Source organism: Macaca nemestrina, unplaced genomic scaffold (assembly GCF_043159975.1).
Source record: "Macaca nemestrina isolate mMacNem1 unplaced genomic scaffold, mMacNem.hap1 Scaffold_68, whole genome shotgun sequence".
NCBI lineage: Eukaryota > Metazoa > Chordata > Mammalia > Primates > Cercopithecidae > Macaca > Macaca nemestrina.
In genome coordinates this window covers 290,985-314,085 of record NW_027257844.1, presented here as the reverse complement: position 1 = coordinate 314,085, position 23,101 = coordinate 290,985, and the positions used below count along the sequence as shown (strand labels likewise).

General features: G+C 46.0%; 2 long non-coding RNA genes across 3 annotated transcripts in view; one reads left to right on the top strand and one right to left on the bottom strand.

Moving 5' to 3' along the window:
• LOC139361600 (uncharacterized) overlaps positions 1-23,101 on the top strand; it is a 98,652-nt gene that overhangs the window by 8,871 nt on the left and 66,680 nt on the right. The window lies entirely within an intron of this gene.
• On the bottom strand, positions 14,832-21,880 carry LOC139361598 (uncharacterized). The gene is made up of 2 exons (XR_011619151.1): positions 21,677-21,880; positions 14,832-17,219 (listed from the first exon to the last, which is right to left on the bottom strand). It is a non-coding gene; the product is annotated as an uncharacterized lncRNA (long non-coding RNA).

Genomic DNA, 23,101 nt, shown 5'->3' with positions numbered 1-23,101 from the left:
CACACGGGGATGCGGGTGATGGGTGACCCCCCCGCAAGGGGGCCATGCACCTGTTTGAGAATAAGAAGGCATGCTTCTCTTACTGCAAATAAAACTTTTAATGGTTTTCTCTCAGAAAGACCCTGTCCTTTATGTAGGATACATAGAGGGTCATTTGGCAAAGGATTGGGGATTTGGGGTTAAACTAAAAATAAATTAATTTCATTTTATAGCACTCTGAACCCATTTGAGTTAATTATTCATTGAGAAGTTGAATAGCACACACTGTTCTGACTTCCCATTTCCCCCTAATGAACGGCATTTGCTGTAGCATGACAAAACCCTGAGTCTTAGAATTACTGGGTAATGTGGAAAAAGTCAAAGTTGGTTCTCTGTTGTTTTGCTTTAAGGAAATTATATTATTTTGCAGCCACTTAGTTTTCTCCTTTCCAATACGAAAAATTGCTTTCTTACTACCTGACAATTCGTGAAGGTCAAGGGGACACAGGCTGCAGTGCATTAAAAGCCACCATCAAATGTGGACGTGGACAGAGTTTTCCCCTGTTCTCTCCCACCATCAAATGTGGATGTGGACTCAGTTTCCCCCGGTCTCACCCATCATCAAATGTGGACGTTGACCCAGTTTCCCCGTGTTCTCGCCCATCATCAAATGTGGACGTGGACCCAGTTTCCCCCGTTCTCTCCCACCATCAAATGTGAATGTGGACCCAGCTTCCCCCTGTTCTTGCTAACCATCAAATGTGGACTTGGACACACTTTCCCTCTGTTCTTGCCCACCATCAAATGTGGACACGGATTCAGTTTCCCTCTGTTCTTGCCCACCATCAAATATAGATGTGGACCTAGTTACCTTCTGTTCTCACCCACCATCAAATGTGGATGTGGACCCAATTTCCTTCTGTTCTCGCCCACCATCAAATGTGGACATGGACTCAGTTTCCCTCTGTTCGTGCCTACCTTGCCACCATGGCTCATTTCATAATCACTCAGGAAAGGAAGAAACATTATTTTTAATAGGCATGAAGGCAGTTTTGTTTTTTTTTTTTTTTGAGACAGAGTCTCGCTTAGTTGCCCAGGCTGGAGTGCAGTGGCGCGATCTCGGCTCACTGCAAGCTCTGCCTCCCGGGTTCACGCCATTCTCCTGCCTCAGCCTCCCGAGTAGCTGGGACTACAGGCGCCCGCCGCCTCGCCCGGCTAATTTTTTGCATTTTTAGTAGAGACGGGGTTTCACAGTGTTAGCCAGGATGGTCTCGATCTCCTTACCTTGTGATCCGCCCGCCTCGGCCTCCCAAAGTGCTGGGATTACAGGCGTGAGCCACCGCGCCCGGCCAGAAGGCAGTTATTTTTAACCTAAGAAACAGGACATAATTCCAGCAATGGAAATTACCAGCTGAGTGGGTCTGTGTGAGGTTTGGAAGAAAAAAAGGATTTTACCTTCCCTCCTCTGTGTGTGCCCACCTGCCCCAGTTGAGAGTCACAGATATAGTTACTTTAATTTTGGGCTTAAAATTATTTGACAGCCTAACAAAAACTACTACAGTCCTATAAAATTCTGCTGTGTGTTTGGTTTTTCAGTTGCTTGGCTTAATATGGTAAATGAATACATTATGAGTTGTTATTTTAGTAATTGCTATAAAAATTAATGTATGTTATAACCAAGTGTTATAAAGTTAATTTAGCACCAAAGTAAAGCTAAAGCTGCATTGATTTCCCATTGTACTTGTGCATAACAACGGCTCCATGAGGCAGGCGCTGTGACCCTGTAGTCTGGTGGGAGAAGGTGCCACCTGGCTGGTGCGGTCGCTGCCCGTCCCCTCTTGCTGCCAGGCAGCTTTGTAGTTTCCAGGCTATGCGGGAGTTGAGGCGGGTGGTCAGTAAGTGACGGTGGGGAGTTGGGTGGTGCAGTTTGGAGTGGGGTGGAAGGAGACGTGGAGAGCCTGGGGAAGGCTGGACAGCAGCTCCGGTACCTGCACACGGGGGCAGGGTGCGGCGGTACCGGGAAGTGAGTAGCTCCTGGATACAACCCTTGAGGTTTTTATAGACGAGTCTGTCTTCAGCTCTGCACCCCTTTCCTGCTGAGTCCGGGTGGAGGGTGGAGGCGTCGAGCGCTTGTTTCTCCAGGTGAGGGCCCATCGGACACAACCAGTGTTTCCTGGGGTCCCCTCACCTGGGAACGTGCCCCTGCTCTTTTCAGAACAAAACAAATCTTAGTTAAACTTGACACATCACCTTTCCAGAAGGTGTTTAAGTCTGTATGCCTGTTAAGTCACCTAACTTTAAAGAGTAATGATACAATATGCTTCTTTTTAGGGGAGAAAACCTAACTGATTTAAAAGATAAAATCAGAGGTTGGGGTCGCAGCATTTTGGAGGAGACTTGGTTTATGTCCTAGTGGGCAGCAGTGTTTCCTCAACTGTTGTGTTTGCTCTATTATTACATTACAGAGGTGACACTTCAAACATGGGGAAATGGAAGACAAAACAGCCCCCCCACCCCATTCAGAGATAAACGTTATCAACGTATTCATGCACTTCCTTCTGCTGTTTTTGCTCTTCACTTTTTATTTTAAGACCGCGTTCATAGGATGGATATATAATTGTTTATGGTGACTTTAAAAGCACCTTTCTTGCTAAAAAGAGTATTTTTTTCAGTCTGGAAAATTTAGACAACATGTTTTGTTTAAAAATTAATTATAATACCACCGTGAAGTCATCAATGTTTTTATACATTTTCTTGGTCTCTTTATGGACTTAATATATACAATTTAACAAATTGGAAATAACGTAATTTTATGCATAAAATGTTTCTTGGCTTTAGAGATGGAGCAGAAAGGAGGCACAGGGCTTCCCGCTGGCTGAGGTCCTCCCAGGGTGTGACCAGCAGCCTCCCAAGTTTAGGGTCTGCACGGAGTAAGATTTCTAAATCGCCTTACACCACAAGCCCTGCAGCCATGCACCCCTTTGATAAGGGAGTGTACTCTGATAGATTTTTCAAGACAAGAGTTTGCTGGATCTGAGGCTGTTTCAGCTGCTTCTGGAGACGGCAGCTCTGGGACGTTTGTGCCAGCTCTCCCTCAAGACCCCACAGATGCCACATCCTCGTCTTTTGGAATCCAGTGTTGTAGAGGAGAAGTCTGAAGCCAGTTTGATTTTTGCTTCCTGGTAGGAAACTGATGTTTTCAGGCTTTTTCCCTTTATTTCCATAATGAAGATGATGTCCCACCTCATCCAGAGGTGTTTTTGTTACCTTGTCGGGAATGTCCAGCCCTTATGTGCCCCTTCAGGTCCTCAGTCCCTTTCTCAACTTCCTCACAATCCTCCCCATCTCATCCATCTTCACTGTAATTCTGTTATTTTTTTCATTTTTGTGCTCACTTTCCCATGCGACTTTTGTTCTTGTTTCACAGATGCCCGTGCCAAACTTTATGTCTGAGGCTCGGGGGCCGTGTTTTATTCTGTCTGCCTCTGCATGTACTTTTGAGAAGTGGGGTTGGATGTTGCCCCCCAGGTGCTGTTTCAGCAGGACCTGCCCAGACTCTGTGAATTAGGGGCGTCGGGCAGAGCCCATGTGGCTCTATGGTGGGCCGTGTTGCTGAACCGTACGTCTGAGGTTTGGGGGCCGTGTTTCATTCTGTCTGCCTCTGCATGTACTTTTGAGAAGTGGAGGTGGGGGTTGCCCCCTGGGTGTTTCAGCTCCACCTGCCCAGACTCCCTGAAGTGGGAACGTCGGGTAGAACCCGTGTGGCTCTACGGTGGGCTCTGGTGCTGACAGAGCAAGAAGCCGCACTCCCAGGACGTGCTTGCAGCTGTTGGCAGGTCTGGGATTGTGACAGGATGATTTCCTTCTCTAAAATACATCTCAACTGTTATCCAGAGGGTTGGCTGTAGGCTTTCAACAGCTTCACTCTTCTTAGTGACCAGGAGACAATTCACTAAACAGAGTTGCGGTCAGGGTTTAATTAGGAATTTCTGCGAGACGCTGGCGGGACAGCTCCCTCTGCAAGCCTCCTGCAGCCTCCCTGTCCCCACTCTTGGGCCCAGCCACCTGCGTTGGTCTGTGGAGGCTGCACATTCCCTGTTCTCCTAAGGGGCTTCTGGACTTCGGGACAGCCTTGGTAAGCTGATGTGTAACTCCCAGTCTCTTCTCTCTTTAAGTAAGTAGGTTCATGGAATCCTGATCTTCTATATTGTTTCATCTTTGTAAAACAGCCACAGTTTCCTAAGCCACCTTGTGTCTGAATGTGAATCACTTGTTATTTTTCACTGCAGAATGAACAGAACTGGAATCATAAGATTTAGAGGGTGATGAAAAGACAGAGGTTAGCATATTCCATTTTCTCACCTTTTCCTTACACTTTTTCCTTAAATGCACCCCTCGTATGTCTGTGAAGTTCTTCCCAATTCCGTAGCGTCGCTCCATCCTCACGTGGAACATTTGTGAACAGTAACAAGCATTGATGTGTACACCTCTGCAAGCCAGCAGGAATTAATGCTTTTTATTGATGAATGGATGGTCATCGGATGGCCAGAGGGATTCCCTGTGAATTGCGGGGGTCCTCATGCCTGCTTGTGAGTGACATGCACATGGCGAGGGCTAGGGAATCTCAGTCTCTCTGATTCGAGTAGTGACATCGTTTACGCAAGGCAGGTGGACGACTGTTTGAGCTTGGCATGCTCCTGGGTGGCACAACACAGCTGACATGGAGTGGGGCAAGGGCTTGTTCCACGAGTTTCTGTGTTTTTTGTTGTTGTTGTTGTTGTTATTTTTTTTGAGATGGAGTCTCTCTCTGTCACACAGGCTGGAGTGCAGTGGTGAGATCCAGGCTCACTGAAAGCTCCGCCTCCCGGGTTCACGCCATTCTCCTGCCTCAGCCTCCCGAGTAGCTGGGACTACAGGTGCCCGCACCACGCCCTGCTAAATTTTTTGTATTTTTAGTAGAGACGGGGTTTCACAGTGTTAACCAGGATGGTCTCGATCTCCTGACATTGTGATCCACCCGCCTTGGCCTCCTGAAGTGCTGGGATTGCAGGCATGAGCCACCGTGCCTGGCTTGTTTTTATTTTTTTGAGACGGAGTCTTGCTCTGTTGTCCAGATTGAAGTGCAGTGTCATGATCTTGGCTCACTGCAACCTCCACTCACTGCAACCTCTGCCTTTCAGTTCAAGCAATTCTCTTGCCTCAGCCCCCCTAGTAGCTGGGATTACAGGCATGTGCCACCATGCCTGGCTGATTTTTGTATTTTTAGTAGAGACAGGATTTTGCTATGCTGGTCGGCTGGTCTTAAACTGTTGGCCCCATGTGATCCGCCTGCCTTGGCCTCCCAAAGTACTGAGATTACAGGCATGGGCCACTGCACCCGGCCCTGTGTTTGACTCTTAAATCTTCTTTTTCTTTTTAATATTTCTTTCTGGAGGGCCACTCAGTGGATATGGAGGAAGAGTTCACAGACGTCCGTATTACATTTGTTTCTTAAATTAGCCTCCCTTGAACACTGCTGTAGGGTACAGACGCATGAAGGGCTGAAAGGGTGGTTGCGTCCCAGTAAGTGTGAGCGTGGAGCTGGTCTGTGAGACCCCGGTGCCGGTGAAGGCACCCGTGTGAGATGGCCTGGGACGGGGGTGTGCAGAGCCCTGACCGTGGCACACACCCTTCAGCTTTGATGTTTCCGGCCATTGCTGTGGTCATCAGTGAGCAGAAGGTCTAACAGCAGTGATATTTATCACTAGCTGTGTTGACCAATGTGTTAGGAGGGTGAACCTGTTTGACTTAAGCTGTTTGATGGGTTTGCATTTAAATAGACAACTGGTGACCTGGTGCCTGGACCCTTGCTCTGTGACCTGCCCCACCTGGCTTCTCCCTCTGCTATGCATTAGATGAGATGGGCGTGTTTAGGGTGGCGTGGCCCTCGACTGGAATGCATTAGAAGTGCAAACCCTGCCTCACCCCAGACCTGCCCCACCCCAGTGTGACTTTTGGAGGTGGAGGCCCAGCATCCCTCACCTGCCCTCCAGGTGGACCTGAGGATGCTGAGGTTTCAGAGCGCTGCTTTGCTGGCACACCAGCAAGTCCTGCTTAAAGAGACCAGGATCTGAAATGGCAGGTTACCAAATTGTGTAGCAGAAAAATAGAAATGTTTGCTTAGAATGGGTGTAGGAAGAAAAATGATTTCTTTCACCGTATCTGGAAAAGATTTCACGTTAGCAGGCACTATTTTTAATTATTAGTGGTCTCTTGTACTTCTTATCTTTTTTTTTTTTTTTTTTTGATATAGGGTCTCACCCTGTTGCCCAGACTGGAGTGCAGTGGTGCAATCTTGGCTCCCTGCAACCTCCGCCTCCTGGACTCAGGTGATCCTCTCACCTCAGGCCCCTGAGTATCTATCTGGGAATACAGGCATGATACCACACCTGGCTAATTTTTGTATTTTTTTTTTTTGTAGAGATGGGGTCTTGCTATGTTGCCCAGGCTGGTCTCAAATTCAAGCATTTGTCCTGCCTCAGTCTTCCAAAATGCTTCTGTACCCCTGACCCAACGAGGAAGGACAAGAGATGTGAGCCACACTCCCGGCCTCTTGTCTTTCCTTGTTAGAGCAGGAATGGAGAAGCACTTGCCACAGCTGACTTGAGTATATCCCGTTTTGCTTTGTTTACCTCACGGGTAACCTGGCAGTGCTGTGCACCAGTGCTGCTGGCCAGCTGTTTTTTCGATGGACTGGCAGAAAATCAAACTGAGACCCGGGTTCCTTTCTCCCTGGGTACTGACCAGGTGGGAGAGGAGGGACATTATCTGAGTATCATCTTCATGAGGGCTGGTGGGGAAACGTCAACTTGAAGGTGCCTGGGATCTAAGGCATGAAACCCAGCAGTGCAGCGGAACATAGGGGATGTAGCCTTGGGAGCAGAGACGTGTGGGCCGGTGCCCTCGTTCCTGGTGGGTTCTGAGTGCAGGGAAAGGTTAGTGAACCAGCCGAGGTCACGGAGCAACCTGCCAAGACCTGCCTGGATGTATGGCTAGCTGCCATGCTGGCCCCAAAACTGCCCATTTAGGGATTCCTTGCAGTTGCAGACCCACCTAGGAGTCCGGAGAGCGTCCCAACCATGACCTCAAAGAACGAGGTGTTGCCTTGAGATCCTCCAAGGTGAGGTTAGGATTTTTTTTTTTTTTCAATTAACAATAATTTGTTGTGAGTGATCTTGGACCTATTTTCCACTTCTTTGTATAGGAAGAGAGACAGAATAAAAAGTCTCAATGTGCCAGATGCAACATCAATGGATAATGCTGCGATTTGGTTTCCTCCCGTGGTCCAAAACACGTTCTAGAGATGCCGCTGCTTTGTGTGTACTTGAGACAAGGGTCTAAATGTATTAGGGCCTTGATGTAATCTGTAAGACAGGCACAACATGCCTATTTCAAAGAGGCACTAGACAAGAAAGCATGCTCTACTCAGTACAATAAGAATGCTTCATTGTCATAAGCAAAGTAAAATGCCTTCAAGGCGAGCTTACCATGCGTTTAATGACCTTGGACACGAGCTTCCTAAACCTGCCAGAAAGTGCTTCCAGCGTGGCTTCATGCAGTGGTTTCATGCAGTGGCTTCAGTGGAGAACGTGCATATGCGGCTTATACTGAGAGCTGCACAGCACCCTCCTGACCTGACGGGTGCCCATGTGTGAACCGTGAGCCGGGCATCCTGACTTGACGGGTCCCCATATGTGGACCGTGAGCCGGGCAGCACCCTCCTGACCTGACGGGTCCCCTTGTGCCCATTGTGGGACCTCCGTCACTCAAGCAAGTGACACGCGTCAAACTGAATGCAGGGAGGAGGGTCCAGGATTGCACGCAGGCTCCGTGTCTCGTCCTTCTGAGGCCTTCTGGGAAGCCAGGAGGGCAGTGGGGTCTTTTGTGTGTTTCCTCCTGGTGGCTGTGAATTTGTAGCAATGGCTTTTTGTCAAAGGGCCCGGAGGCGGAATCAGAGCCTGTCTTGGAACGGATGACATCTTCACGGACACCTCTTTCCGCCACTCCAGTGCTCTTGTGATTTTCAATATGTGCACCCTGCAGACTTCAGCCTGCTAGTGTCTTGGGGGAATAGATACCAGGATTGCTCCAATGCCTGCAAACCTGAAACAGGAATTTCTCTGCATGAAGTTGGTCACCAAAATGGGAGGTAAGGGGAGAGGGGAAGGAACTTCTTGGCCTCGTCAGCCCTTTTCTTGAAACTCACAGTCAAACTTTGTCAAATTCTAGGTGATGGTGCTTCAGGCGATGCACTTGTGTATGTTATGTCTTGTTTTCTGACTATGGTGCTTCGAGAATTTAAATATTAAGGTGAAATTGCCATGCACAGTTGAATTGGCACCATAATTAGACTCTCTGTAAAGACTTTTGGTTTCCTGTTAGAGTGACTTACCATTTTTTGAGTTAACTGAAGCAAACTCACTCTGCTGTCAGCACGAAGGAACCACTGTATAGTTAGGACATCCAATTTAATAGAATTATCCTAAATAAAGTGTGCTCTTTTCATAAATTTTAAAAATTCATTTATTCATCAAACACATATTGAGTACTTATCACCCTGGTTGCTAGTCACTGTTCATATATATTTTTAAGGAATTACTTCCACCTAGCTCTGAAATAACATTACATTTAGAATTTAGCCCAGAGGTGATTAAGCATGAACTTTTCTCAGCAGTCTTGTTTTCATTTTTACTTGACAACATGTTCTCAGACTCGGTGCCCAGCTGACATTACCGTGCCTTGCCCGAGGCACACAACTGCCCGGGGCTGTGTCTCTGGGGCTTTAGAGCAGGAAGGAAGGGCTGCCAGGTGTCTGGCCCTTCCATGTTTCCCTGGGGTAGGAATTAGGCCTTGGGCAGGAGTCTTGGCTTGTCTTACTGGATTAGCTGGTGTCATTCAGTCAGCTCTGCCTTGGTGTTAAGCTCTGGACTGACACTGACCTCTGAGTGGCAGAGGAGAGGATGGCGATTTAGAATCAGTCATGCAGACCGGGACACCCAGCGGGTCTCGGATAAAAAGTGGTAGCAATTGATCACTTGCCTTTTTGGGAGAACTGTGTGGATTGACTCAGACCTCTTTCTTTTGATTTTATCTTGAGACTTTGTAGAAGCAAAAATGCCTTTAGAAAAAATTAAATGATGGGCTTTTGTAATGTTTGTGTCTCCCCAAGATTCACAAGTTGGAATCCCCACCCGCGAGGAGATAGTGCTAGGAGGGGGAGCTTGGGCGGTGAGGAGGTCGTGAGGGTCTCATAAATGGGATCTGTGCCCGCAAAAAGGGACTACAGAGAGCTCCCTCACTCCTTCCACGGTGTGTGGACCCAGTGAGAAGGCGCCGTCTATGAACCAGGAAGCCCTCACCAGGCAAACCTGTCAGGCCTTGACTATGGATTTCTCAGCCTGAGACTGAGACTGGGAGCTGTGAGAAATGAACTTGTGTCGTTCGCCAGCCCCCACCCAGCCTGTGATATGTTGTTAGAGCAGCCTGGGTGAACGAAGGCAGGTTGTGAATTTTCTGTCGTACTTTCTGGCTTCAGATACTTGCTAAGGAGATGTCACCATCTTACCCAGGTGGCACTGTCTGGAATCAGACGTTTCGTTATGATTTGAGCCTGTTCTTGCCCCACGCCTGTGCCGTTCACACCTCCAGGTGTCTCGGCTGCCCGCGGCCCCTCCAGACGTTTCTGATTCGGGGTGTGGTGCTTGTCGCGTCCGCACCGTCAGTGACCAGGAGTAGGAGCTCGCGCCCCTCGTGAACCAGCAGCCTCACCCGGAAGCTGCCGAGAAGCGTTTGACAGAAGGTGATCGCGCCTCAAGACTGAAACTTCCTGTTTACAGGGAATGGAGGTGCATAGTAGGGAATTTAATGATGGCCCTAGAAACAGATGCCTCTGGGGTAGGGGATATTCAGCACGACAACGGCCCCTGACTCTCGAAAATTGAAGATCACAAATAAAAGGGTGCGAGGCTGTCCCTGACGAAGACGGGGAAGGAGAGTCACTCAGCACAGTGTGTGGCCCAGATAGAAAAGACGTTTTCGGGACGATTGTGCTACCTGAACATAACCTGGACAGCGATGCTCTGAAATCGTTCTTGTCTGCTGATGATGGCACTGTGGCTGCAGAGGGGCCCTTATTCCTAGGGAATGTGTGCCTGAGGACTCGGTGAGGCAGCAGGAGCCTCTCACCTTCAAGTGGCTCCAGAGGAGAAAGAAATCTGTCTCTCTGTCTGATCTACAGAGAGAGTGAGAAAGCAAATCTAGCGACACATTAGCAATTGTTGGAGCTCCACGTGGAGAAAACTTGACCACTCATTGTACTGTTCTTCCACTTTTTAAATATGTTAGAACATTTTCATAATGAAAATGTGGGGAAGTAAAAATAAATCTGGAAATTAGAACGGAAGTGAGCCGAGCCAAGTGCTCTTGGGTTCAGCCGTGAAGAGCCAATGGTCCGCTGGTGTTCTCTTGACTCGTCGTGGGGATTTCCTCCTCCTGGGTTCACCACCTAGTTTTCCTTGTGATAGTTGTTTTATACACAGCTATGAACATAGGTGATGCTGAAAACACACGTTTAGTGTGGTTTGTCATTAAGAATTTGGAGAACTGGCTAAAGAAACCACTTGTACAGAGTTGAGATGAGCACTGCCCGCCTCGGCGTCTGTGGTAACAGCTTCATTTGGGTGCAGAGCTTGGCAGAGGTTTGAGTGACTCTGTCTCGATGGTCCTCTGTCAGAGGACAAGGTTAAGCGTCACCACCAAGGGCCCTGTTGAGCCTCTGGGCTGGAAGTAACCTCCCCCGGGCTGGTGAGGCAGCCTCTGGGGGCCTTTCCTGACAAAGCCCTTCACTGAGCTGCAGTCTGGCCACCTCTGCCCTCTCCTCCCCGACTGCAGGGCCTCGAGGTCTCACCACCTCCAGCCTGAGCGCCCAGTGCCCAGGGGCAATTTCCCGCCTTCTCTGGGGGCTCAGGATGCCGGCTCCCGGGGCAGTGCCCGCAGCTGGGCCCCTCCTCCTGGGCTGGGGGTAAGGCTGGGCATGGCCTCCTGCTATGTCCCACTGGCCACTTCACGACAGCTGCAGCCCACACTGCGTGGCCGCTCCTGCTTCTGTTGGATGAGGAGATGCAGGCCTTCACCGAGGCTTCCCGGCCTCGCCCCTGCTGGCCCCAAGGCTGTGCCCCTTCCCCCTGCTCAGCCCCTGGTCTCTGTACAGTGTCTGTCCAGGATGTCTGTCCATCCGTCCTTGACCTTCTATCCAGACGCGGCCACTCTCATCCTAGTCTGTGAGGGGTGAGCAGAGCCCAGGTGCGGTCGATGTGGAGACGTTGAGGGACTTCAGTGTGCAGGGAAGTGAATTCCTTCATATCTACAGCCTCTGCACAGACAGCTGGGAGCTCACCCCATTGACTGGTGGATGTGCCTTGTTTTTTAGCCCAATCGCCTACATTAAGTCAGACAAGTCACAGTTCCCTGCTTTTCCGGCTTTCGTGACCGTCCGCCTCCCTCCTCTGCCTGGGGCTGAATAGTGGGGTCTGTCGTGGGAGCCTCTGTTCTCGTGAGGCCACCAGGGACTGTTATCCAGGCTGATTCCACAGGAGGAGTTTGGGGTGAGATCCTGAGCGAGAGTTGGGAAGACTGACGTCTGCGTAAACCTTGCTTGTTCGTGGTTATTCCTCTCAGTCTTCTTAAATTCTGAAAAACTGGGGCCAGTTTGAAATAAGGATTTAGGTATGGATCGGTGAGGAAAGAACGTTGATCTGATTGAGTTTACGTTGTGTGTGACAATTTTATGCTACCTTCGGGAAGAACTGAAGATGTTGACAGTGTCGTGAGAATTCTTTCTTTCTTTCTTTCTTTCTTTCTTTCTTTCTTTCTTTCTTTCTTTCTTTCTTTCTTTCTTTCTTTCTTTCTTTCTTTCTTTCTTTCTTTCTTTTCTTTTTTTCTTTTCTCTTCTCTTTTCCCTTCCTTCCTTCCTTCCTTCCTTCCTTCCTTCCTTCCTTCCTTCCTTCCTTCCTTCCTTCCTTCCTTTCTTTCTTTCTTTCTTTCTTTCTTTCTTTCTTTCTTTCTTTCTTTCTTTCTTTCTTTCTTTCCTTCTTTCTTTTCTTTCTTTTTTTTTTTTTGATGGAGTCTCACTCTTGTTGCCCAGGCTGGAGTGCAATGGTGCAATCTCAGCTCACTGCAATCTGTGCCTCCTGGGTTCGAACAATTCTCCTGCCTCAGTCCCCCAGTAGCTGAGATTATAGGCGCTCACCACTATGCCCAGCTACTTTTTTGTGTTTTTGGTAGAGATGGGGTTTCGCTTTTAAGGAGATTGTTCATTAAGTATTAATTGGTGGCCTGCCGTTGAACTAATGTTAGTGTAGTATTGACATCATCAGCCACGGCAGAAACTTACTTGGCACCCCTGGAAAAGAGGGCAGGGAAGCATAGTGCCCTGAAACCACCTAGTTCTCCAGTGCTACTTCCAACTCTGAGCTGATGGTCATTATGAATGGATCTGCACTGGACAAGTAGTTTAGTGCAGCTGTCTTGGACAGGCAGGTTAAAAGTAACAAACCGCCACAAAACTCAGCTAATAAAATGTGAGGAGAGACATGGGGCGCCAGGAAGGGGTGAGGCCTGTCTCCCTGTGTGCCATCTGTGTGGAGCCTCAGTACCTAGGGGACAGCGTTTACGCAGAGCCCCAAGTTTTTATTAGCGTTTCTCTGAATAAAATGTCACTTGTGAGCTGCGGATTGGGAAGCTTTTTCTGATGATTAGGTTTTGTAATGTGGGATCATCAGTAGGCAAGGTGGACCTGAGGGCTGTAGGATCTGGAGACTGTCCAGGGTGGCTTTCTGGGGATGACAGGCTTGTCCTGTCAGCAGTCAAGACACCAAAGAGAGTCTTTCTGAGAATAAAAGACAGAAGCTTTTAAGGAAAAAAGCAGTTTCTCTCTCTGTTTGGGAGTTGAGTGCATTTTCCTACATTTATTCGGAGATGTTCCTTGGTTCCCACCATGTGCTATTGCCCCGCTATGGGGTAGGGTCACCCCACCGCGTACCTAACCCAGGAAAACTCCTCTGCAGTGATTTCAGAGGCTGTGTGCATTTCTCTTGCCTCAATGGGTGGAGTGAGTTTTTCTTCCTACTGTTTTTAGTCAGTTTTCTTAATCTAGCGTACCTTGCGTAGAGAGCAGTCCACCTGTAACCAGTTTGTTCCTGGAGGTGCTGCAGTGACCTTGGTTACGCGAGGGCCCCGTGGCCCAGGATGGGCTGAGGAAGGAGTGTGTGTGTGAGCTGTGGGCACTGGCCAGAGGCAGGGGAGGTGTGGCCACTTGTGGCTTAAACTCCCCCCATGCGCTCTACTGCACCGCTGGGACGTGAACACTCTCACCCTGGACGTTTTCTCTGAATGCTCAGTGCCCAGGCTCTTGGGTACACAGGCGGCCCCGGGGTTTATTTGAAAAAGGTGTCATGAACAGTGAAGTAACCCACGTGCCTAAGCTTTGATTGACATGAAGGAATGTAGAGGCTGCTGAAATCCTGGTCATTTTAGAACAAAGTATTTTATTAACAGTTTTCTGACAGAAAGAAATCGTTAAAAAATTGATCCCTGTTGAGGTAGAAGGATCTCGTCCTCATGCTTCTCAGTTCTTTCCAGAATCAGCTTCCAGTTCAGCTGCACAACAGGTTCTGCTGGTGGCTGGAGCAGCCCAGGCAGGTGCTGTTGGGTCTGAGTTCACACTGGTGCCCATGTGGTCTCCAGTTATGGTGTGGGCTGTGGGGTCTGAGTTCACAGCATTGCCCATGTGGTCTCCAGTTACGATGCTGGCCGTGGAGTCTGAGTTCACACTGGTGCCTGCGTTTAGAACGTGAGGTTGACGTTACTGTGGTAAGGGGTATCCTACACGTCATAATTCCTAGTCAATATCGGGTATTTAGTTAAAATAGAGTCAAGTATAGAGAGGCATTGGCCCCTCTGGCGAAAGGGCAAGGCACGGTGCTTTAGGTCCAGGTCCCCAATATCAACTATGAAAATAAAACGTTGTCAACTCCAATTGCAGCCCTGTCCTCAGCGGGTCATTGTTTATGCTAACAATTATAAACAGCGTGAACTTGCTGTCCTGAGAGGCAACACACCCTCCATTTTCTCTGCAGTGCGGCTGCCTTGGTGGATGGAACATGCCCCTCCTCCCTCCCTCCACCCTCCTCTCTCCTTCCCTCCCTCCTCCTCTCTCCCTCCCTCCCCCCTCTCCTCTCCCTCCCTCCCCCCTCTCCTCTCCCTCTCTCCTTTCCTCTCCCTCCCTCCTGCCTCCTCTCTCCCTCCCTCGCCCTCCTCTCTCCCTCTCTCCCCCCTCCTCTCTCCCCCCTCCTCTCTCCCCCCTCCTCTCTCCCTCCTTCCCCCCTCCTTCTTCCTGTTTTCTCTCACCATTCTCCCTCCACCTTCTCTCCTGGGTGAAGGGCAGAAGAGAAGAGACCTCCGGAATCTTGTGCTTCATCCAAGCAGCTTGGGGGCAGCATCAACAGCTGCAATTTGGCTGCCCCAGCAGCTGCCTCAGGGCAGCCTTTCTAATGGGAGTCCTGGAATCATGTCTTTCCTTAATGTGCCCTAAAGGCTGGAGGACATGAAGGGAAACAATGCTCCATGCTCAGTCCTGTGATTTTGTGTATTTATTGGACTTACTTTGAAATTAAACTAAATGATACTCAAAGTACAGCATGAGAAAAACGAAAAAACAGGCTATGGTGTTTGAAAAACAAACAAAACCGTTTGGTTTTATTGGGGTCCGTGAGGGGGGTGGTGGAGAATGAAAGAACACACAAAAGACAAAGACACACAGAGAACATGGCGGCCGCGCTCAGAGCCTCCGCCTCACTTTATTTATACTCCATAAACCCCACCTCAGCAGAAAGAATGCAATGCAAAACAAACTTTCTTTTCCCAGATGTAACCTTCTACTCAGTTCTTTGTTTCTATGCTCTTCCTTATCTGCCCGCCTTCTTGGCGCCTACGGGAGTTCATTAAAAGTTCAATTGGAGATACTGTCCTTGAGCCCTATCTATTCTCAGCATACTGTTTTCAAAGGCCCCTGCATTTCCCCCCTTTTTTTTTTGTTTTGCCTCAATCCTAAAAAGGTAGCCCATATTTGTTCTTGTGTTTCCTTTTGTTTTTGGAGGCGACGGAGGGAGCATCAATCACCAAAAGAAGTAGACCCAATCCAAGTGCCCAAAGCAACATACTTCCAGAGATTGTAGAAATCCATGTCTTCTTCTGGGTCCATGGGTTAAAGGCAGCAAGGCACTGACCCAGCTCCTGAAGGGTTACAGTTCCGGACAACACATGTAATTGTTGTTGAAATGCTTCGGAAATGTTCTGAGTGAGCTCTCGGATGTCCAAACTAATATTTTTATGGCCTATTAATAATTTTTGGATTACGGTCCAATTTTGAGAGATGTTAAAAAGCACAGGCGTTACACAAAATTGAGTGGAGTTCCAATCACATTGTAATGTTATCCGAGTACTGAGGACAGTGAGCTGATCTCCAAGCCATGTCAAGGCTTGTTCCATGTTGTCCAATCTTTCAGCAAGTTGAGAATCAATGTTTCGTTGTTGAAGCCATAACCAGTGAGATTGTTCATGCCATTGCTGCACAAATTCAGCATTTTGTATGCTTTGATGAAGAGCGAGCCCTGCTATGGCCGCAGTGGAGACAATGGCGACAAGGCTCATCACCGAGGCAATTATAAGTCCAAGGGCATGGAGGGTTCGCTGGAGAGAAGTCCAAATATAAGTCTCAAGAGGTGATGCCCCCCACGGTCACGTAAGGTTAACAGGTAGCCAAATTTCCTTACGATCCCTGAGGATATAAATATCCTCAGTAAAGTTGTGCCACCAGGAATGATTGAGGCAAGACAAAATTGTACACGTATCTGTACAATTAACAATCCCCGTATCATTATCCCATGTCAAATTCCCTGCTAATAATAGGTAGGGCTTACGGACACAAGCAATAATATATCAGGAGGTATTTCAGTATAACTGAATATGAAAGGACTTATTCGGTTTAGAAAGATTAAGGGGCATATTCCCCACAAAAGTGCTAATGGCATCGCCTGCAGCTAACAACTTCCAAAAATAACTCTGTACTTCAGGCCTCCTTCATGCCATACCAAGGTTTCATTACTGTTAGCAGCAATACTTTTATTTACCCAGTGTCATTTCAAAGGTATGTGACTAAATTTTGTTTGAAAATCACCGTGCACACTTCAATCAGTTATTTGCATCCCATTGTATTCTAATAAAATCCGGGGTTTAGTTCCCCGACATTGTTGTCACTCAAGCACCTCAATATTAGGAGAAACCTCTAGAATAGGACAAAAAAGTAAAGAACTAGGAATAGTTTCATTACTATATACAGTATGATTATATTAAAAACTTCTAGTTACAATAATAACAGTATTAGCAGCCACATGACTATGATTATAACCAACAGCCCAGGCTTCATGCGATCTTCGGAGACAATGAGAACTATTTCCCATACATATTGGAACTCCTTCCACTCCAAATTGATATGTGTTGTTTATAATTCCCGTTTCCCGTTCTATATTGTCTTTGTCTATATAGGGAGACGGCATCCAAGTAGTGTCATTGGTGAAAACCTTAATTTCCGCCTCTCCCCAGGCGACTCCCTGATACAAGCGTGGAAAGGGAATATAAGTCCAATATTCATACAAAGCCTCACTAAGAGAAATAAGTCCCCCGCTGAGGCACATCCAACAAAGGAAGAAATGCATGCTGAATCCAGTTTTCTTTTCAACAGGGTTTCAATCATCTTGTAGGAAACCACTCAGGTCCGCTCCCTGTAAGGACAAGAGCATAGCCCCGTCCCTGTTTTAGAACTTGCCCTTGAACATACTTACCTTCTTCATTAGGATACCAAACCTTTAAACTGTCAGCGGGGACTATCACCGAGGGAGGTGAGGAAAGATGGGTTACGGCAGCGGAATCTTGCAATTGTCTCCATTGATTCAAAAAAATTAAGGTAAAAAGAACCTTCAAAATCTGGTTTCAAAATCTGGTTTCTGGGGGGCTCATTTCCCCCTTTTTGTTTAGTTTTAATAGTTAAGTTTTTAAAGTTAAATTTGCACGCTCAATGATGGCTTGACCTTGACTGTTGCCCGGGATACCGGTGATATGTTGAATATTGTATTGCTGTAAGAAAACTTGTAATTTATGAGAGACGTAAGCAGGGGCATTATCAGTTTTAAGTATAAGAGGAATGCCCATGATGGCGAAACAAACTAAGAGATGAGTAATAACAGAAATGAGAAAAGGTATCAATGGTATGATGAACATTTTAATCGTCCAAAAGAAGGGACATCTTGTGGATTAACCTCAGGATGGAAGGATGGAATGCTCAAAGGAGCACAGGAAGGACAAGCTCGAATAAGAGAACGAGCTTGTTTATGAGTTAAATGAAACCATCGTTGAAGGCCAGAACTATTAGTGTGATGTAGAGTATATTTTTGTTCTGCAGCATGTAGGTGGCCGATTAAAAGCAAATCAATCTGAGTATTACCATGAACTAATGGTCCAGAAAGTTGAGAATGAGAACGAAGATGAGTGATGAATAAAGGAGCTCGACGTTGGCTCAAAGTAAAGGATAACAAAGAAAAGAATTTCTGAAGAGAAGAAGTAGCACAAAGAGGTAAAGTGGCCTGAGAAATATAAGAAGTAACATAAACGGCGTATTGAGAATCACTAACAATGTTACAACCAGTAGTAGGGAAATCAAGTAAGACCATGAGAATAGCAAACAATTCTCCCTATTGCACCGAGGGATAAGGATAAACTGTAACTCAAGATTGATGAAGCTTCTTGCCAAGAATCAGAAATTGCAAGAAGATAAGTGATCTGACTATGAGTGAATTGAGAGATAATTAAGGAAGGATCTCCTCCCCAAAGCTGTCGACAGTGATGCCGTCCTTTGATGATCAGTTCAGCTAAACGATTGATATAAGTAGCCAAGCATTTAGATATTTTATTGGACCAAAAGATCCATTTTAGTGGTCGACTAGTTTGATGAATCATTCCTGTGGGAGAAGGTAAAGTATGAAATAAACAAAAGGAAGGGCCTTTTGAAGTTGCTCTTTAACAAGCTGGAGTTCCTGTAAAGCCAAAGGAGTTAAATGGCGTGAGTTGTCCAAGTGACTGTCTCCTTCTAGAATAGAAAAAAGATGTTATAACTGATATGTTGGTATTCCTAAAACAGGACGCATCCAATTAATGTCTCCTAGAAGCTTTTGAAAATCATTTAATGTTTTTAAATGATCACGTCGAATTTGAATTTTTTGGGGTCGAATATTTTGTGCCCCCAAGGTATAACCTAAATATTGAATAAGAAAATCCAGTTAAATTTTTTCTGTGTCAATATTAAGTGAGTAGAAAGAAAGCTGAGTTTGTAATGATACAAAAGCATCTTGCTGCTTTTCTCTGGTTTTAACTTTGTGGGATAAGGGCAGGATTAGGAAGACCAGGCTGTAAACTTTCCCTAGGTTTAATGTAAACATTTATAGTTTTAAGACAAGACAAAGACGGGAATTCCATGCAGAAATACGTGGCTTTATATTCCTCTCGGCCATTTGTTTTTTGACTTACTCTTTTAGAGTCCTAAGTATTTCTTTAAATAATGGTCACTGTTTCACCTAAATAGGAGTGGTGGCTATGAGTTTAAAGGATTGTAGCCCATTTTGAACGTCATATTTTTGGCAGCTGTGGAAATATGAGGAATGTTTAAAAAAGCAGCAAATTGTTGTGAAAGATCTTGTTCCCAAAAATTAATATTGATAGGAACAATATAAAAATAAAAAAAAACACTTGACCTTGTTGACCTTTAGGACCGACACAGGTTAAAGGTTCTACGTCTTGATAAATCACAGAAGCAGCACCCAAGCCAGTGAGTATAACTGAAATTTGTCTTTTTTCCCATTGTATAGGCCGCTAATTTAAACAAATAATAGACATATTCACCCCCGTATCAATTAACTCTTTTAAAACTATCCCATTAATGTGCAATGAACATAAGGGCTTTTGATTAGAAACTAAAGTTTCCCAAAAAACAGTTTTTTCTGTGCTACAAAACCCTCCCTATTGAGAATACGTTCCCCTGCCTCTAGGCGTATAAATTGTGAAACTTGTACCAAAATAAAAATTTTATTAGTAATATCACGTCCTTTTGGCAAAGGGCCACACACTCTAATAGCTAATTTATATACTCCTCTATTAGGAGACAAAGTATAAGGCTGAGTAATAGCTAAGTCAGCAGCAGCGCTCTGCTTAGTTGCTGCATAAAGCTGAGAAACTGGGGTAAGGTGTGGGATCCTTAAGGAGGACTTGAATTTATTCCTTAATGTTGTAGGCCATTGCTCACTGAATATTGTAGTAGACTTGTATTGTAATTGTTGGGGCCCCAAGCCTGTGGGCCCCGGCTCCCGTTTGCCAGGAGAGGAGATAGTAAATTTCCACTTTTATCAGTTTTGGAACGACATTTATTTGTCCAATGTCGACCTTTACCCCAATATTTGTACACCTCTGAAGGCAGCTTTCTGCCTTGAGGGATAAAAGTGTTCAATTTTTATGACATTCTTTTTTGAAATGTCTAGGTTTACCACACTGAAAGCAAACACCTTGTTTGTTATTTCCTTTTAAGGCTTTAGACAAAGCTCCAGCAAATAATTGAGCATTATAAATAGCCCCTCCAACATTAACACAAGTTTTAATATATTTATCTAAATTGGCCCCATTGGCCTTTAACGATTTTAACAATTTTTAACAGTCAGCATAAGCATTTTTAAAAGACAATGTTTGTAACAAAATTTTTGAAGCAAGGCCAGCACCCACAATTTTGAAGACAGCATCCTGGAGACGGGCTACGAAATCTGGATATAGTTCATTTGTGCCCTGTAAAATCTTCACAGAGGAAAGGGAACATTTTCCTGTTATCTCTACCTTATTTCAGGCCCTTAAAAACAAAGTCTTGATTTGAGTAAGGGCAACATCATCTAGACCAGCCTGAGCATTAAGAGTAGCATATTGGCCCGTGCCTGTGAGTTGTTCCTCAGCGGGTCCAGGGGGATCACACATAATATTTTTCCTAGCCTGTACATGTGCCTTGTTCATTTACCAGCTGTGCAATTGTAACCACTGAGAACGATCAAGAAAAGCCTTCCCCAAAGTCTTCCAGTCTATAGGAATTATCAAATTTTCTGATGAAAAATATCAAGAAGACCAAGGATAAAAGGAGATTGAGGTCCATAGTTAGAAATGGCAGCTTTCATTTCTTTTTAAAAATTTAATTTGTAAGGCATTAAATTGGACATTATTGCCACCATATGAAAACTGAGCATTAGGAGCAAAAGAAGCACAAATAATTGGAAACAGATCCAGCTCCTTAAATTTTTTTTTAAATTAAAAGTATATATAATATATAATAATACTCATATCCCCAAATATAAAGAATCTCAACATATTAATAAGAAAAGGCAAATAACCCAACCAAAAGTAGCAGAACAAGGAAATGACAATAAACCTATATGTCTAACATCATTACTCACTAGGAAATATGTATATTAATACCAAATTGAGAATCATTACATACACAATACAATGGTTAAAATTTAAAAACACAGAAAATATCAAGAGGTAGTTAATGTGTTAAGCAGCTCGAATACTCAACTTCTGTTTGGAGTGTAAATTGGTGGAACCTATGCACCCCTATAACATAACAATTCCCTAGCTGGGGTTATTAATACTATATTAATATTAATAGTTAATATTAATGTGCTTATTTATTAACTATTGAAATACTCATAATATTTTAACAAACAACAAGATATACATATACACTGGTTTTGACATATTAAACAGGTGTTTAGTATAAATTTAAAGTATGTCTGATGTGAATAGGGCTTCAACTTTGCCAAACAAAGGTAAAGATAAGGAAGCCGGGGGGTTGGAGGCACTGGAAAATCCTCTTTTAACAGGGCAGAAGGAAAAGAAACAGGGAAAGCTCACAAAGGTGAATTAGAAGAATGTATCTGTAATATTTGTTGAAGCATTTCCATAATACACTGCATGTCAGAATTTCCCTTAGAAAAAGGAAGAGCTGGCTTTTTCTCTTCTCCCCCTTTTGCTACCCCCACCATCCTCTGTTATCCTGGCACAAATGGGCTCCATTTCAGATTTATTTTATTTTTCCCAAATCCTCAGATACCTTTCCTCCTGTGGCTACATTACCACACTCTGAATCAGTCTCAAGTAACTCTAATGTCTGAGTGATAGAGTCACACAAGGTCCACAATTTTAAAGGCATAATATCCCCTAACTGGAGAGCTCTAAGCAGAGTTTTTACTACCTGTAACCATTCTCTGCGATTCAGCTGCACTTTAGTCTGATACTGAAACCAGTAACAATGTTGTTCTACATGGGCAAACAATCACTTCAAAGTCTTTTTCTTTCACTTCTACTCCTATAGACAGCAATAGTCCTTGAAACAGCCGTAAATATTCTGAGGCCAGAGAGATGGAATTCCCCATAATGAAAGCTTAAGAAGGTTCCCCTTAACAATATCTGGGCCTTACCCGCCCCTAGGGGGTTCCCCTTCTTGTTCTCCCCTACTCACCCGTGCTGACCCTGCTCGCTGCGCCACTTGTTGGGGTCCGTGCCGGGGATGGTGGAGAATGAAAGAACACACAAAAGACAAAGACACACAGAGAACATGGCGGCCGCGCTCAGAGCCTCCACCTCACTTTATTTATACTCCATAAACCCCACCTCAGCAGAAAGAATGCAATGCAAAACAAACTTTCTTTTCCCAGATGTAACCTTCTACTCAGTTCTTTGTTTCTATGCTCTTTCTTATCTGCCCGCCTTCTTGGCGCCTACGGGAGTTCATTAAAAGTTCAATTGGAGATACTGTCCTTGAGCCCTATCTATTCTCAGCATACAGTTTTCAAAGGCCCCTGCAGGTTTGTTGGTTTGTTCTTAGACCTTCACAGGCTCCTACGTCACTCGTTTCAGTTTCTCAGCGAGCGACATTCTCTGCGGAATGTCAGCCTCTTGTTTGATGATGTCAGCCACAGCAGAAAGAAGCACTCCATAGGCCCTGTGCTCAGCACCTTGGCGTGAGCTCTTGCAATCTTCTGTTCATCCTCATCACAGCTCTGTGCAGTGGGCGTCCTCCTGATCCCGGTGGGAGGATGGAGGATGGAGGCGGAACGGTGAGTGACAGCAGGATCACATGAGGGGTCTCTCCCGAGGTAGGGAGGGGAACCGGCCCAGAATCTCAGTGCCCATTACGTCCTTCCTACTCCTCCTCTGCCTCTCTGTGACTGACTCAGGCTGCAGGGACAGACGTGAGTATGTGCAGAGTGTGTGTGCACCCCTGGGGGTGTGTGCTCATGTTGGCAGGGAGGGATGTGAGTGTGTACAGAGCGTGTGTGCACACCTGGGCATGTGTGCTGGCATTGGCAGGGACAGATGTGTACAGAGTGTGTGTGCACACCTCGGGGGTGTGTGCTGTTGGCATGGACAGACGTGAGCGTGTACAGAGGAAGTGTACACACCTGGGGGTGTGTGCTGGTGGTAGCATAGACAGACATTAGCGTGTACAGGGCATGTGTACACACCTGGGGGTGTGTGCTTATGTTGTTTTGTAAGCGGCAAATACGTGGCCCAATGCTTCTGGCGGCCCTGCGCCCGTGCTGAGTCCGTCAGTGGCTCTCGGGTTGGGGTCTCCATCTCCCCAGACAGCACTAGAGTGTCTTGAGGATTCAGATTCTTCCTCTCCGGTTACTTGGGCCTCCTCAGACCAAACATCAGAACCAGCCAACTGCAAACTACAAGAACATTCAGATGCATCTTCAGTAGAGAAAACAAAAGCAATTGGAATAATTTTCCAACATGACCCCGTGGTTAAGCCGTTAGATACTCCAGCTAACAGATTGAGTCACTTTAAAATTCACACCAATTAAAATGGTTGTGACAGTTGCAGAGCTTTACCGCTAAACCTTGAAATAATTGAAGAGTTCTGCTCCACTTGCTTACA